Source organism: Ambystoma mexicanum, chromosome 5q (genome assembly GCF_040938575.1).
Source record: "Ambystoma mexicanum isolate Mex_15411 chromosome 5q, UKY_AmexF1_1, whole genome shotgun sequence".
Classification (NCBI taxonomy): domain Eukaryota; kingdom Metazoa; phylum Chordata; class Amphibia; order Caudata; family Ambystomatidae; genus Ambystoma; species Ambystoma mexicanum.
In genome coordinates this window covers 1,036,753,563-1,036,771,770 of record NC_090933.1, presented here as the reverse complement: position 1 = coordinate 1,036,771,770, position 18,208 = coordinate 1,036,753,563, and the positions used below count along the sequence as shown (strand labels likewise).

Genomic DNA, 18,208 nt, shown 5'->3' with positions numbered 1-18,208 from the left:
ATTCAGAGGAAGAAGTTAGAGAAGGTGAAGCTAATAATCAAGAAGATATAGAATCCACACGCAGTGGAGGCCAAAGTTTTTTAGAACAAATTCGCAGACACAAAAAGGGAAACATACGATTCATAAATTCAAAACAGGTCAGATTTACAATACCACCAATAGGTACTACACCAATACCAGGTGCCACACAAGGGGCAGGAGAGGGGGCAAGCAGAAGCGGGAGTGGAAGCTCCGACGAAGATCAGGGTCGGCCAGGAATTCTGACCAGATCGAGCAGCAAGAAACGTCAGATGAACTAGTGAATTGTGACTTGGTTATTAATTTATCAGATAAATGTCTTTCGGAGGCTGAACATGCTGTGTTGAATAAAGGGTTTTCTTTTGCACCAGGCGTCAGAACAGATTTTGTGAATTTTCAGATAGATATTTTCAAATTTATAAGGAAATTAAAACTGAAAATTTTTTTTGCCACACAGGTACAAATATTTCAACCTAAGACCACTCTGAGCCCACTTAGTTCATATACCATTTCAGATATTCATAATATTACCACCTTGACTGCATTAGCTCAAGAAAGTACAGTGGATTTTGAATCTATTTGCTCATCACTTGGTGTTAACACTAGACACCTTAATCTCAAAGAATTGAAGCTAAAGTCCAAATTCACACCTAATCTAGGAACAGAGAATGTAATTGAAACCTTCCATAAGGCAATCATTAAAGATATATACAAGCATATGGATAGCAGATCCAATAAAATAAAGCGACTTAAAACCAATTTGAGTCAAGAGGAATTGGTAGCTTTAGAAGCTTTAATGAATGATAAGAGCATAACCATTAAAGAAGCGGATAAGGGGGGCAACATTGTGGTGATGAATACGCAGGATTATATAACTATGGCAATGTCTCATTTGAACACTCCACAATGTTACACCCCTCTAAAATCTAATCCAACGAAGAGAATTGTTTCTGAACATTTGGAACTAATTCAGCTATGGTATGATAGAGGCTTTCTAACAGAGGATGAAAAGAGTTTTTTGACCAATACGGAACCCACCATGCCCACTATGTATTTTTTACCTAAACTACATAAGAGTTATGAAACTTTACCAGCAGTCAGACCTATAATGAGTGGGATAGGGTGGGTCACGGAGGGTATGTCCCAATATTTGGATGAAGCCTTAAAACCCCATGTTCTCAAAATGAAATCTTATGTTAGAGACAGTGCACATGTTTTGAAATTTTTCAAATCCTTTAAGTGGGAATCAGACTATCTTTTGGCTACCCTTGATGTTTCAGCGCTTTATACTAGCATAGATCATGATCTAGCAGTTCAAACAATTGACTACACCTTTGGGAATTCTTCTGCTTCTTACATGCAGCATATACAAATGCTTAAGAGTTTTCTTAAATTTACTTTGCAAAATAATGTATTCATTTTCAATGGACAGTATTATGCACAGGCCAAGGGAGTGGCCATGGGTGCTAAATTTGCGCCATCTTTGGCGAACTTGTTTATGGCCCAATTTGAAGAAACACATATTTACAATCAGGAGATCTTTCAAACGAATCTAATAGCATGGAGAAGATATATAGATGATATTTTAATTGTATGGAAAGGGTCTCCTGCTTTATATGACACCTTTGTGCTACACACCAACCATAACAAATTTGGTATTAGGTTTACAGGTCTAGTGAGCCCACAAAGCATTGACTTTCTAGATTTGCACATTTTTGTGAATAATGGGCAAATAGAAACACACACATATCGTAAACCAACAGAAGTCAATTCAATACTGTATGCAAAAAGTAGTCATCAGAGATCAACAATCGATAATATCCCGGCTGGGGAATTTTATCGGGCCAGGCGAAATTGCAGTTTAGATTTGGATTATCAGAGGGAGTCTGATCTGCTCACGCGAAGATTCCAAAAGAGAGGATATAACCTGAAATGTATTAAGAAAGCGGCAGACAAGTACAAAGAGTGTAGTCAATTGGAGCTTTTATGTGACCGTGTGAAAGAGAAACCTGAGAGTGATTGTATTTCTATAATAACTCAATTTTCGCAAGACTCATCCTTACTGTATAAAATGGTGTCTAGACACTGGGATATTTTGAGACTTGATAAGGATCTGTTATCTTTTTTGACTGAGAAACCCAAATTTATTTTCACGAGAGCACACAGTATCAAACAGAAGTTGAGTCCCTCCTTTTTGGATGTTCAGACAAATAGTACTGAAGGTACTTGGCTTAAAGGCAAGAAGGGATTTTTTAAATGTGGCAATTGCAACCAGTGCAAATATGCGCATGTCAATTGTGACTCCTTTACAGATGATAATGCAATGACAATTAAGATCAAGCAGTTTATTAACTGTAAAACGTGCTTTGTCGTTTATGCCATTATATGTACATGTGGTAAGCTTTATATTGGTAGTACTATTCGGCAACTGAGAATACGAGTAAGGGAACATTTGGCTAGTTTAAAGAGTAGTGATCCTATGACACCAATGTCCATTCATTGGCAGCTGCAACATCAGTTGGATAGCCAGGAGGATATAAGATTCATTGGTCTTATGCAAGTGAAGATGGGTAAACGGGGTGGAAATCTTAGGCTCAAACTCAGGCAACAAGAGAGCAAACTAATTTGTTATTTCAGGAGTACTATAGTCGGTCTTAATCAGGACCACGAAATGCATGTTTTCTTATAAAGTAATATGATTGACAATTTTTCTCCTTTCTGATTTACAAATCAATGTAACCAGCATAATTGGTAATGTCACCTATTGTAATTATCGCAACTTGTGATGCTGTTCCAGCCTTACCAGAGTTTTGCAAATATGGGATCAGAAATTATAGGATCCCATGTACTCATTAGTGAAAGTGTAGATCATTTAAATAATTTAAGGGATGTAATGAAATTTATGTGTTTGGTGGCCGTATACACATCATGAGGATGTAAGTGTAGAATTAGGTGTGGTTCTATTGTATCATTTTTTATTAATTAATACGGCAAGTTAAATTCGAGTGGAAGTAGCTCTACTGATTTAAAGTATTGGGTAGTCTTAACTGATAGATACTAGCCAATGAATAAGATATATTGGCAATTTAATGTTTCTCCAATTAGGGAAATCTGTGACAAATGCTCGGATCAGAAAACATAGGATCCCATGTACTCATTAGTGAAAGTGTAGATTATCTAAATAACTTAAGGGTTGTAATGTAATTCATTTGTTTGGTGGACGCATATACATCATGAGGATGTAACTGTAGAACTATTTGTGGTTTTATTGTATCATTTTGTATTAACCAATACGGCAAGTTAAATTTGAGTTAGAGTAGCTTTATCAATATTAAAACATTGGATAACCATAATTGATGGATATAGTCAATGAATAAGAATTATTTGCAATTTAATGTTGCTTTCCTAATTAGGAAAATCTGTGATATTTGTTCGTATCACGCTAATTGCGCGTTTATTTGGCGCCGCCACGCGGACGTGCGCGTGACGTCATCGCGCGGTTATGCGCGTGACGTCATTGCGCATGCGTGACGTCATCGCGCATGCGTGCGCGTGACGTCATCGGGTTGCGGCCCGCGATCTCGCGAGTGACAATACATTTAAATGGAAGGACAACCTCGTGGGACCCCCTTAGCATATTGAAGTTCTGGGATCCAGCCCATGTATAGGTAAGCCTATGGAGAATTGTAAACAAGATATATTGAACTATCCTTTTGGTATGTTTGAGGGAGGTCCTTTTAGTAACTCATGATGTGCATATGGGAACTGAACACAATACAATATTATCCTGCTCAATAATATATTTGAAATGACAACACATGGGGGATCTATAGTTAACCCTATGAAGCACCATTACCAAAATACATATATTATTTTTTGTAGGAGAAAGCCAATTTTGGATTAAAAATTTTGGAATGTTAAGACCATTGGAACATATGGTATGTTAGGAATAGACTTTCAGGTTGGTGAACATTTTATTTTTAATTTATGTTACAATATGGGATAAAACGCTTATGTAATTCATATTATTCAATTTTAACCTAAAGGGTCTATTATACAGAGACAGAAGATATAATCTATTGACATAGAGAGGGTAAGTTGCAACTCTATTGTCCAATGATGTATTTGGAATATTCACATATTCTCTGGTCATGTTGGAATGGCGTCACAGGGTGATAACCAGTAATCTGTGTAACTAATATATTGGGGTTGAGTATTACTATATAATCAGATGATAATTGGACACTATGTTGAACACACAGAATTAATATATTTATTTATCTATGTATTTATATTTTTTGTAGAAAAACTAAACCATTGCCTTTTGTTTATTTTTCTTTGAATTTTCATTTTATATCTTGCTTATGGCGTGAATTTTCCCATATCCTGATCTGACATGTTGGCACTATATGGTATGGTTTTTTGAATTTTCTCTTTCCTTTTTTATGATATATTGAACGAATGTAATGATTTGTACAGCCTTGATAACGACCAAAGGTCGAAACACGTGTCGGCTGTTCTACACTTTGAAAGTCAAAATTAAATAATATATTTGACAATTGTTATGTAACTTGAGGAACTTTTGTACCTATTCAGAAGAATTTTAGCACTAGTGATAATAGGTCTTACAATAAGTTGTTGGTGTGAGCGCGAGATATCCTCCCGAACTCTGATTTCTTTGTCTACTTTGTACAAACTTTGTGGGAAGTTTGAGGGAGTGATATTACTTGCTGCCGACCCCTCCGTATTTTCATTATATATATTTTTTGAAATTTGAGAGTGGAAAAGAGCGCACGCAATTTGTTAGCGATCCCACAACTTTTTGTATTTCCATACCATGGAGGCCACCACAAGGGGCCCTCAGAAGGACGCCAAAGGCGTGTCACACACCTACAATGCGGTAAGCGGGCATCTGCTACCCTCGCACCTGGGGTATTTTATCCCCCCCCATCAGTTCTAGTTGAACTTCTATAGGGGCTGTTATACGCTGACAATCTACTCTTTTTCTCTCTGATTGTCAGCACATGTTGGGGCGACAGGTACTTCGTGTTGGTGTGGAGTATGGGGAGTGGGAGGGAAGGTTTTGTTGGGAAGAGTTCCAGGTTGTTTCAAGACCAGCTTATCCCTGCAACTCCCAAGGGACAGCAGTGTTTCTGGTTAGTTGGGCTTATAGCACGCCCAGGCACTGACTCAACCATCAATTTTTGTTTATTTTACACTACACCACCATGCATTGAGATGATATCCCCGTGGGCCACCCGCCAACCCCTCAAATAATCTTGCAAGATGACACCTGACCATTCTCAAATGCCACTTACTGCACGTCCCAAGTCCCTTAAGATCATAACCTGGAATGTGAACAGGATGGGCTCCGCGATCAAGAGACGCCTGATTAAGCAACTACTCTCTAGACACTCCCCCGATGTGGCCCTGATTACCGAAACTCACTTAGCGGGATCGCACTGTAATTTCTTTCAGCGGACCAATTATAGGATAGCTTTCCACATGGGATACACCATGGGATCCAGGGGCACCCTCATTCTCATGCACAAACGCGTCCCTTTTGCACTACAGGAACAGGAGCAGGACCCCTGGGGTCGCTATGTGTTGGACCTGGGTACACTCTGGGGGGAAACATAAGGGTTTGTCTCAATCTACTCCCCAACGGGACTGGGGCAGGTGCTTTTAGAAGAACTGACCACCCTTATGGGTAAACACCAACCCGATAAATGGTTCCTGGCAGGCGATTTTAATGACGTCATGTATAACTCCATGGACCGCTCCCATTTTAGACAGTGTAACCCGACTGTCCCCACGAGGCTTTCCGGCTTTGTATCTGCTCTGGGTCTCTGTGATGTGTGGCGGGAACTCCACTCTGAAAACAGGGGCTACTCATTCCATTCGGGTGTCCACGGCTCCCTCTCCAGGCTCGATTATCTATTTATCCCGCACACAGATCTTTTCAGAATACCTTTGATGGAATTACTTCCCCAGGGAATCTCGGATCACTCACCCCTGTTGGTGGAAGCATGCCTACAAGGTACGGCCCCACCTAGAACGTGGAGGTTGAACAGTTACTATCTGAACTGCCCAGAATTGGTGGACCGCCTCACAGAGGTCTCCACCGAGTACTTCAAGATTAACGATACAGGCAAAAACGACCCAGTGGTGATCTGGGAGGCTTACAAGACAGTGTTACGGGGGAAATTATCTCCTGGACGGCGAATAGGAGGAGGGGAGGCTCCGGAAAATAAATGAGACCGAAGCCGAGGAAACCCATCGGGAAATGCACATACCCTCGATCCAACCCCCCAGACCCACATATCCCTTAAACGAGCCACCAAACACCTCCGTAATCTCATGCTGGATAACGCCAAGCAGGCCCATTGGGAATCCAGAGCTAGGATATATGAGCTGGGGGACAAGGCTAAAATGCTGGCGTGGTTAGAGAAGAAAGATGAGGGACAGCGCTGCATTCGGGAAATCATCACCCCGCAGGGGGAGAGATGCCGATTGGACGCTGAGATAACGGAGGCATTCGCCCAATTTTATGCTGAGCTGTATCGGGCCCCATCGGTGTCGCTTGACCCAACCCTTCTTGACGACAGAGCAATCCCTACCCTCTCAGAACAACAGCGAGAGCTGCTGGACGCCAACATCTCCGAAGCTGAAATAGCAGATGCACTGGCACAATTGCAAACGGGGAAAACTCTGGGCCCCAATGGGTTCCCGGCCGAAATCTGGCGGAAACTATGGAGTAATAACATAGCTCCCCCTGCATCGGATGCTGCTGACAGCCCGAGAACAAGGTTCCCTTCCACAAGACCTCTGCAAGGCCACCATTGTGGTGAACCCCAAACCGGATAAACCACAGGAGAAATGTGCCTCATATAGGCCAATCCCGTTAATTAACGGGGAAGCAAAGGTCCTGGCTAAACTTCTGGCCAACCGGCTCCAGCAAGTAGTCAACACCTTGATACATCCAGGTCAATGTGGCTTCATGCCACATAAATCAACCCGAAAGAATCTGCGCCTACTCCATCTGGTGGTGGACCGTGCCCCTATTCTGGACACCCCATTAGCCCTTTTAGCAGTTGATTTTGAAAAGGCGTTCGATTCAATCAGATGGGATAGCCTCTGGGAAATCATGGACCGTATGGGGTTTGGAGAGGGTTTCCTGTGCTGGGTAAAATTGCTTTATACAAACATCCAAGCAGAGGTCAGGGTGAACGGGTGGACCTCCCGATCCTTTCCCCTGGGCAGAGGCACAAGACAGGGGTGCCCCCTGTCCCCCCTCCTCTTTGCCCTCGCGATTGAACCGCTGGCTTTGTGGCTTCGCCAGTGCAGGAATCGGACGGCTTTCAGATGGCCCTAGGGGCATGAGGATCGTACTTCCCTGTACGCCGACGACCTCCTGTTGTACCTGGCCGACCTGGTTCAGACCTGTCCCATAGTGACCCAGAAGCTCGTTAGCTACGGGGAATTTAGCAGACTGCGAATCAACTGGAAGAAGTCAACACTCTTCCCGGTGAAGGGAGGGGAGCAGGCCAGCCCACCGAGCTGCCCGTATCGGATTGAAAGGCAGGGCTTCAAATACTTGGGAATATGGGTTACCACTGATCTAACCAAATATGCGATGTATAACCTCCAACCGATCATAGAAAGGTTTTTGTTAATGACGTTTGTCACTGGAAGCTCCTTCCTCTGACTCTCATGGGGAGAGCCGCACTTTTTAAGATGATGGCACTCCCTAGATTCCTTTACGTCCTGCAGAACGCCCCACTTATGATCCCTACCTCTGAATTTACCCGAGTAGACACCCTTCTCAGGGAACTTATCAGGGAGGGAGGCCAGTCACGTATTGCGTTGAGCACTTTGCAGAGATCGGTCTGGGAGGGTGGGATAGGGGTACCTCGCCTCCAGACCTACTACTGGGCCTCACAGCTCGCGGTGGTCAACGACCTGATCCACGGGGACCGGGCTCTGCCCCACATCAGAGCAAAATTGGATGCCATGCAGGGCTTTGACCCGCTACAGACATTATAATAATAATAATAATATTAATTAGGCATTTATATAGCGCTACGAACCCTCAGGTATCTGAGCGCTGCTTATTATTACCCACGGTGTGTGGTGCTCATTTATCGACCTCGGAAGGATGAAAGGTTGAGTTTGGCCCCGCTGGGATTCGAACCTGCGTTAACAGGCTCTGCACGGATGTCAAAGCGAGCGCTCTAATCGCTGTGCCACTTGACCGGTTTATTATATCAATCCCCACAACGGCCCCCTCGGCAGACACCTACAACCCACATCACCACCACTTGGCGACAGGCACACGTGTTTCTTGGGTGGGGAAATAAGATAACCGCAGCACAGCCTCTAAGGCAAAATGGTAACCTGAGGGAAATTGAGAAGCTTGAACCATGGCCACGCTAGGTAAGAGCAGGAATTTTGAGGGTAAAGGATACTGTGAGGGACGGGAAACTAGCTTTGTTCGAGGACATGCAGTGCAAATTTCAGCTGCCTACCACAGAACGATATCACTTTATGCAGTTTTCCCACACCCTGAGAGTTCACATATCTCCAGAGGACACCGTCCCGACTACACACCGATAGAGCGAAATATGTTCCCCGCCTACATCCCCACCAAATGCACATCCATCCTTTACAACGCCATTGCATCCTTTGCTATCCCCGAGCTATCGAGATTAAAGGCTAAATGGGAGATAGATCCAGAGGACTGGACCCAGGTTCTTATGCATCCACGGGAGGTGGCTATCTTCTCCAGGCTCAGGCTAGTGCAACTCAAAGTCCTGCATAGAATACTATCCTAGAACTACTTTATATGGCTGGAAGAGGGCTACAAACTCGAACTGTCTCCGATGTGGCGAGGAGGAGGGTACCTTCTTCCACACTCTGTGGCTATACCACCGGATTCGTACCTTTTGGAATGCTTGCTGTACAAAGCTCTCCAGGGTGCTCACTTGCGCCATTGAACTGAACCCGAGGGTCCTGATCCTCGGTGTGCCGGACCCGTCTGTCTTTAATAAATGGGACAAGCTGCTACTGAATACTGCGATGGCCCTAATGAAGCGTAACATTGCACAAAAATGGGGAGTGCCAGACCCCCCGACACTGGAACAGTGGATTTTGGATATGGACTCATGTGCTATGATGGTAAACCGAATCTATGGCAGAAGAGGCTGCCCAACCAAAGCAGTTAAAATATGGGGGAAATGTGACGAGTCTGGGCCCTGAGGCACGTACAGATGGAGGGTGGGCCGGGGGAAGAACTTGTGGTGTTTTGTAACGCAAATGATATTCTGTTGATTTAAGATGTGGACGCTGTCCTAAAGTGCTTTTGTTCTGCCGCTTTGTTTGTGGGTTTTTTGTTCTTTTGTTCTGTGGCTGTTTTGCTTCAGTCATGAAAAACAATAAAATGTTTTATTTAATAAAAAAATTAAAAAAGTTCTTAAGAATGTTGTTCAATTTAATTAAGGTTTTATTCTGGAACATGAAGAGAGTTTCCTTTTGGAGTGGTGATGTTGAAGAGGAGAACAAGGATGGTCTCCAGTAAACTTAATTCTGTTTTTTTCCAGAATGTTCCAAAAGAAGTGTCTTCTGATCCTCGATTCCATCGGTTGGACTAAGGAGGATTCGATGGTCAGGTTATAAGGAGAAAAGGGAACTTTTGAAGACATGTGCAGGTAAAGCCTCGAGTACCATTGAAATTAGTAATCAGGGCAATGAGGTGTTATCAGGAAATCAGGAATATGGGGTTTACTCCATGTCTACTGAAAGTGTCACTGAAAGGGATATGGACAAGCCAAGAGGCAAAATATACTCACTGCCTGTAAGAAACACACAGCTGTTATGCCACTCTGTTGTTTCAAGATTACTTACTGTACTAATGATCTTTTCACTGTAAATTGAGAATGGAAAATGCAAAGGAATGATTATTCTGTCAAAAAGGCTTTTTTGAGCAACATAATTTAGTCTTGTATTAACATACACAACGAAATATTTACACTGAACACTGAAATGCAAACCCCATCAGCATGTGCCACACGCAATTAAGCTTCTGTTGGCTTTTGTAATAAAGTAGCATCCTTTTTATAAAATAGTGTTACATTTTCTATTATGCCATTAATGTTTATTCCAGACTCTGATGTGCTGTTTTCCACTTGGGATGCTAATAATTCTCCAGTTCAGTTTTCAAACTTTAAACATGTATGTGATTTTGAGCTAGATAATATTGAACTAGCCCAACTCACCTGGTTTCTAAGGGATCCATACCTTGTAAGACTGGCTAAGACTATCTGCCCCCTCTCTGAAGATTAATCAATCAGTTATTATTTATGGTGGAAGTGTCTTTCGATTTAAAAAATGCCTGTTTTCTCACATTATTAAGAAACCACAACTTGATCCTTCTGATCATAATTATAATTGTTATTTTATTATGCACTTAATACCACAGTTTCTAAGAGTGTGACTGAGATTTGAACCTGTCTTGCTATGCGTTGTCTTGCTTCCAAGACAAACGAGTTGCGGCTGAGCTATCCTCCCGACCCACTAGTGTAAGATCAATATCAGCTTTTATCTTTTATCTTTTCAGCTTTTATCTATATGGAATGAATATGAGACAATAGCCACTGGACAATTAGAACTTTAGATAGAGGAAAATCAACTACTAGATGACTGGCAAGTAGGTTTTTGCCCTGGAAAATATACACAGACTGTGATCCTTGCAATGATAACTGACAGCCACAGATTGGTTGACACTGGTTCATCCAGACGTTGGTCCCATTTGATTTGTCAGTGGCATTTGACACAGTCAATCATGACATCCTTTTAGTCCACCTCCCATGTTTCAGTATTTTATGATCTGTCCTGGAGAAAGTCGATCTTGAAGGCCAGAACACAGGCAGTAAAATTATACACTTTTTGCTTCTACACTTTTCCTGTAGCCTGGGGTGAGTGGCAAGGATTTAATTCGTCCCCAATTTAATAGAGCCCTTATCTTCAGTCCTTTATAAAGCTACTGCACAAATGTGGTATGATTTTTATGCATATGAATATCATATTAAAATAATGGTCAACTTTAATGACACTTCACAAGATATAGATGCTAACTTTACTGACTATGATGATGCTTAGCCAATCCATGAACCTTAACTGACTGTCATGCTTCTAAGATTGCAGTAATTTATTTTGGGATCCTGCCTCCAGATTTGACTCCTTAAATGCCTTGGGATCTCCACATCCTTCATCCTTTAAAAAATGTAATTGAGGACTCCGGATGGACACAAAACATTTCCACACATCAGTAAAATCTCTCGAAACCTGCTTTTACCAACTAAAGGTTCTGACAAAGGCTCTTCCTTGTCACTTAAGGTGTTGGTGCTGAAGGCTTTTATCGCAACTAATCTCAAATATTCTGATTCATTTTTATAAGAGCCTTCCTTAAAAGTCAGTACAGAATCGGTACAAATCTATGCACTCCTTATCTCCTAAGAAAATGAAGAGGAACCTTGTCTTAGTAGGTTGATTGTTTGTACCAAAGAATGTCCAAATCTCTACTCATAAAAAAGTAAACAGCTAAACTGCTCAAATCACAACAATGTTTTTATAATCATTAGACAAACAATGCCGACACATGTTTTGACCTCCACAAGGCCGTCATCAGGGCTTCATGCTTAGGCTGTTGGTTTATGGTTACGTCCTAATGCACTAAATATTTAGAATCCTCATGCTCGTCTGTAGCTCCATGGTGTCAAGGGCCAGATCACTAGGGCGCTGCTTAGCGGTTCCTGATTGTGCACTTTCCTTCCTTGGAGGCACCGATTCACAGGGTTTCGAGAATGGATCGGGGTCAGTGTAGGCAGGAGATCTAGTCCCCTTGCAGTCCAGACAAATGTGAACCTGGATAAGGTTGGGAACCAGTTCCCCCACACGACGGGCTCAAATGCTCCCTGGATTTAATGTGATGTGAAGACAGTGAGACCACAAGGATCCCACTGGACTGGGGAGTGAGATGCAGACAAAATGCCAGAGGAGCCTCCGACAGGAAGGTTCAAGAACCAAGAGAGAAAGAAGAGAAAGAAGAGGAGGAGAAAGCAGAAGAGTAAGAAAGGAAAACAGGGTAGGGTAAGTCAAGGCAAAGAACCAAGAGTAGGAGCAAGAGGAAGGAAGGACAGGGGATGCACAGTACTACTGCAAGACCACAGACAGCAGGAAAATGTACCAGCTCTTAGGAGTGTTAAGACACACTGTGGAGAGAAGCCGGCAGCCTCTTATCCCAGCTGTGGTACTCCTTCCGCGTCTGTTGTTTCCTAGGAAACCCAAAGCAGTCGCAGCCATCCAGAATGGAGTCACGTGATTGGATCCGAGATGGATGCAACATGATGACAGTATTGTGTGTACCTGACCCTGAAGGGAACCGGCTCCGCTAGTGCCACCTGGAACTAACATCAGTGCAATCCAGTGACTGCATACACCCCAAGATCCGTCAGCCTCGAAGCGGCCACCCACACCAGCGGGAGTACAGGCACCAAGATCCGGCAGGTGAGTGGACCGGGCGGCTCACAGCAGATGCAGTGGCGCATAGCACTCTGACCCCCTGGGCCTTGGTGGTTTGTAGAACGGAGTCCGTAAGCCAATGGATGTGTTGAACATGTCGCATCAGTGCCTCTGCCGAAGTAACCTTGCTATCCACGATGGCCTCCAGGGGGGACAGACAAGGATCTTGTCCGTAGTTGACCAGAATGGGCGAAGGCTCAATGGAGGAATGCCACAAATTATTATAGGCAAACACTGCCATGTCCAGGCAGGAGTATGAGTTATTCTGAGTGGTGTTGGCATAGCAACGGAGGTATTTCTTGAGTGTCTGATCGGTCCTCTCCGTCTGGCTATTTGTTTGGGGATGATAGTTGGGACTGAGTTCTCTTTGTATTTTTAAATGGGTACAGAGCTGTGACCAAAAACGAGCAATAAACTGGGTACCACGGTCCAAAATGATCTTAATGGGTAGACCGAGTAAGCGTTGGTATGCCAAGGTCTGGGTGGTTGTTCAATGCTTTGCAGCAGACCAATAGCCTTCTGCCAAGATGTTTTGGAGTGGGCACAAATGGGGCAGTATTTTACATAGGACGCCACCTGTTTATGTATCCCAGGCCACCAAAAGATACGAGAAACCAGTTCTGAGTGGTCTTCTGACTTCTGTGCCCAGCCTGGGGATGTCATGGAATCCAAACAGGATCTGTTTTTAGAGCTCATGTGTAGGCATGTATAACTGGTTATGAAAGAAAACCAGACCATCCTTGATATGGATGTCCTTTAGCATCAAGAGACGGATAGCTGCAGGTTCAGATGTCATGGCAGAACAAACAAGATCGAAAAAGGACTGGATGGTACTTATGTATTGTTTTTGCTGGAGTATGGTTGTAGGGTAGTCTTTGTGATCAACGTTGGAGTCCAAAGATATGGACAAGGCATCAGCACATACATTGGAAATACCAGGAATATGGGTAAGAAGGAAATCGTACTTGGAGAAAATTAATGCCCATCTGGCCTGACAGCTGTTCCGGCATGGCAAGGATTGCAAGTGTTGCAGATTGCGGTGATCGGTGATAACAGTCACGGTTTACAAGGCTCCCTATATATGATGTCTCCAACATTCAAAGGCTTACTTGATGGCTAGTAATTCCTTTTCGATCACAGAATAGTTGACCTCACTGGATGTTAATTTTGGGGAGTAGAAGGCAATGGATTGTACCACAGATGTCTGAGCATCGGACTGTAGCAGTACTGCTCCAATGGCTACATCAGAGGCATCGGCTTTGATGAAGAACGGGACAGAATCATCAGGAAGACGTAGTATGGGTGCAGAAATAAATGCCTTTTAATCCATTGGAATGCAGATTCTGCCGGTGGTCACCACGGAGAGCCTGATTGGTGCTGAGTACCTGAGCTATGTCCAAGGTCAGCCAGGCAAAATCGGATATGAAGTCCCGGTAGTAGTTTTCAAAATTTAGGAAATGTTGTGCTCCCTTTGGTTCCTTGGGGTTCTGCCAGTCCTTAATGGCTTGCATCTTGCTGGCATCCATTTGGATTCCATGGGCGCTGATGGAGTGTCCTAGGAAGTCGATCTTCGTTTGATGGAATATACACTTAGTGGGCTTTGCATAAAGATGGTTGGGCGCTAGGCGATGAAAAACCTGGGCCACATGTTTCTGAGGTTCTGAGCGAGCGTAGGAGAAGACCAGAATGTTTTTGAGATAGGCCCACATGGTTATCCCGAGCAGATTAGAGAAGGTGGCATCCATGAATCGTTGGAAGATCGATGGGGCTTTACACAGACCAAAGGGCATTACTTTATACTCAAAGTGGCCCTGTAATGTTTTGAAAGCCATCTTCCACTCGTCACCCTTCTTGATCCGGACCAAGTGGTAGGCACTAAGTAGGTCCAATTTGGTGAAGTAGGTGGCACATTTTAGTGATTCCAAGATGTCCTGAATAAGGAGCAAGGTGTATTGGTCTTTTACCGTGATAGTATTGAGTTCTTGGTAGTCCACACAAGGTCTCAGGGTGCCCTCTTACTCAGGTACAAAGAACAGAGAAGCACCTGCGGGAAACTGGCAAGGGATGATGTACCCTTTTTGGAGGCAGTCTTTCAGATAGCATTGCATCTTTTGATCTTCCAGCAGCGATAGTGAGTAGATCCTTCCATGGGGTATGGGTTTATCTGGCAGCAGTGTAATGGAACAATCAAAAGGTCGGTGTGCGGGAAGAGGTATGTCTTCCAGTTCGGCAAAGACCTTACAGAACATTGAGTATACCCCAGGGACATCATAGGTGGCACAAATGTTGGACAAGATACTGGTTGAATTGAGTAATGTGGAAGACTTATGGGTGCCTCCGACCATTTGGTTACAGCAATTGGTGTTACAAGTATCGGATTCAAATATGATGCTTTGCTTGGTCCAGTTAATAAAAGGGTTATGGTAGGACAACCAAGGTAGACCAAAAACCAAAGGATAAGACATCATATAGGACAATTTCCGTAAGACATCAAACGCGAGTTGTTCCTGATGTTGGCTGACACGTATACCAACAGGTACAGAGTGATGGGTGACAGGGCCTGAGAAGATCAATGATCCATCAATTAGTGCCACTGGTGCCAGGCTTTCTTCTCGTATTTGCAGGATGCGGTGTAAAGTTGCAAATGCCTGGTCCATATAATTGCTGGATGCACTGCAATCCAGCAATCCCATTGTGGTCATGGTCCGAAGTGTTTTAGGATTGTATAGTTGGATCTCCAGGACAATGAGGTGTGATGTAGGCATCAAACCCGGGTGAGATCGGGAATGGACGGGATACTGGACAGACTTGCTGTTGCCTTCCCCTCAGACAAGCCGACTAGTTTTCCGCCATCCTGGGTGGGATGAACTGGACAAGTACCTAGGAAATGTCCTGATCCTCCACAGTACAAACATAAGCGATTTGCCCTTCCTCATTTCTTTTCTTCCTTAGTCAAAAGACCCTGAATTGCCCCCGATTGCATTGGTTCACTTTGGGGCTCAGGGCTATGTAAGATGGAGGCAAGGTTGGCCACACATGTGGAATGTGCTGTACCCCTCTTCATTTGCCTCTGTGTTCAGTTAGTTGCATTCAATGTGCAGGACTAGGTCGATCAGGGCGTTAAGTTCTTGAGGGTCCCCGTAAGGCACAACGTTTTCTTTTAATTCCTCTGGTAGTCCTCGCTTAAACAACGTCTGTTATGTAGCAATTGGCCATTCGGTGCCAGTGGCCAACTGGCGGAATCGTACAATGTATATCAAAAGGTCCTGAGAAACTTGCTTGATCTCCATCAACTGGTTTTGGGCCTTTGAGACCTGATTGGGGATTGGAATGTCTCCAGAAACACCTTCTCAAAGTCATGGAAATCGTTCAAAATCAGACTGTTTGTAGATTTTTGAGGTGCAGCCCAGGGCAATGCATTCCCCATCAGATTGCTCAGGATATACCCTATCCTTGTTTTTTCGTGTGAAAAATGGCCCGGCCTGTAAATGAACTGAATTTTGCAGTGGTTCACGGATTCTGTATGTTTTCTCGGGTCCCCATCAAACGTAATGGTTGAAGAGTGGGCTACAGCGTTTTCAGAGGCCGAGGAGGCAACATCATAGTCCACCACTGCACGAAGGCTGGTGTTTTTCTGCTTTAGAGAGGCGACCTCTGGATGCAGGTCCTGCATCTCATCCTGTAGTTCTTTCAGATTTGCCATGTCCTGTTTGTTGTCTAGGCGTCTTAATCTGTCAACGGCCACATCACTGGTGTGATGCTTACCCGTTCCTGATTGTGTACTTCCCTTCTTTTTCTCCTTGGAGTCACCGACTCGCAGGGGTTTCCAGAATGGATCAGGGTCAGTGTAGGCAGGAGACCCAGCCCCCTTACAATCCAGGAAGATGTGAACCTGGACAAGGTTGGGAACCAGTTCCCCCACACCACGGGCTCAAAAGCTCCCCGGATTCAACATGATGTGAAGGCAGTGAGACCACAAGGATCCCACTGGCCCGGGGAGCGAGATGATGACAAGAAGTCAGAGGAGCCACCTCCTGGCAGGATCAAGAACCAAGAGAGGATGAAGAGAAAGAAGAGGAGGAGGAAGCAGAAGAGCAAGAAAGGAAAACAAGGCAGGATAAGTCAAAGCAATGAACTAAGAGCAGGAGCAAGAGGAAGGAAGGACAGGGGCTGAACGGTACTACTGCAACCAGAGACAGCAGGAAAACGTACAAACTCAGATGAGCATTAAGACGCACTGGGAAGAGAAGCCGGCAGCCTTTTATCCTGGCCGCGCTACTCCTCCTGTGTCTGTGGAAACCCATGGCAGCCGACGAGAATGGTGCCATGTGATCGGATCGCAGAGGGTTGCGACATGATGATGGTATTGTTTGGACCTTGCCACAAAGGGAACCCGCTCCACCAGTGCCATCTGGAAACACTGTCGGTGCCATCCAGTGACCGTATACCCCCCAGTATCCGTCGGCCTTGAAGCGGCTGCCCACACCAGCAAGAGTACATACAGGCATCAAGATCCGGCAGGTGAATGGAGGGGACGGCGCAGCAGCAGATGGTAGTAGTGCGTAACAAAGAGCTCCATGGCTCGCTTTCATTGAAAAATGCCTCTGTGAGTATGTATGGTAATAGTTTGCTGAAGTCTGGTCATCCAACCCTATATGCGGCAGAAATCCACCATGCAACCTTGCTTGTGACTCATTTAAACTTTGCCAAGTGTGGGTTTGATCAACACTACTCCCGTGACATGGTTCCACGGTAAAGTGTCTGACAATGATACAACTTACTTGGCTCCTTTCCCTAAAATGTAAAACCATGGAACTTCCTGAGCTAAATGATCTTTCTAAATTAATCCTACCATAACAATCATTGACGTCTCTTTGATCTCAAGACTTGGGCCTAGCGGCTGTTCCTAAAACAACTTTCTCCAAATGGGGTGGTAGGTCCTTTTCCTACCAGGCAGCAATGTTATGGAATTAACTGCCTCTAGCCATTCGAAGACAAAGCAGTTATTTGCACTAAACACATTTTGATTCCCAACATTAAACTACTCAGCTACTGGCTTGACATTTGGTCGTTTCTTTCTTGCTGTTGCTCAGTGCACCGGTGCCCGTCCGAGAAACATTTGCGCTATATAAGCAACACAAATACAAATTCAAAAAGTGTGCTTTAAAAGCAACACAATACAAATCAGATTTCAATCAATTATCTTGTTCTTGTTGCTCCACAGTGTCACTGTAGTCTGTATAAGCATAGTGCTGTCATTGTAACATTGTTTCTGTGATATGTGGCATTCTGTGTGACATTCTCCATGTTAGGCAGAAACCTGTGCAGTTCCCTAGGGACCACTGCAAAAGATTTAAGACTACAGGTGTTAGCAGTAAACTCACTTGGTAGCAGTCTGTACCACCCAGATTTACCTGGTAGCTGTGGCTGAGCAGTCAGACTTCCCTCAAGAAGAGTTAGGCAGTATGCAAAGTATACTCAATAGGCACTCAGATACAATAATACAAGCAAACACTGACCAGAGCTTTGGTATCAAAGTATATAATTATTTATTTATAAACACACAGTTGAAACACTCCAGCACTCTTATTGTAAAAATATTCTAAACACA

At 44.0% G+C, this 18,208-nt stretch overlaps 1 protein-coding gene across 1 annotated transcript in view; it reads right to left on the bottom strand.

Annotated features, from left to right (window-relative positions):
• The window catches only part of SLC30A8 (solute carrier family 30 member 8), a 173,462-nt gene that overhangs the window by 35,177 nt on the left and 120,077 nt on the right, over positions 1–18,208 (bottom strand). The gene's annotated exons all lie outside the window — the stretch shown is intronic.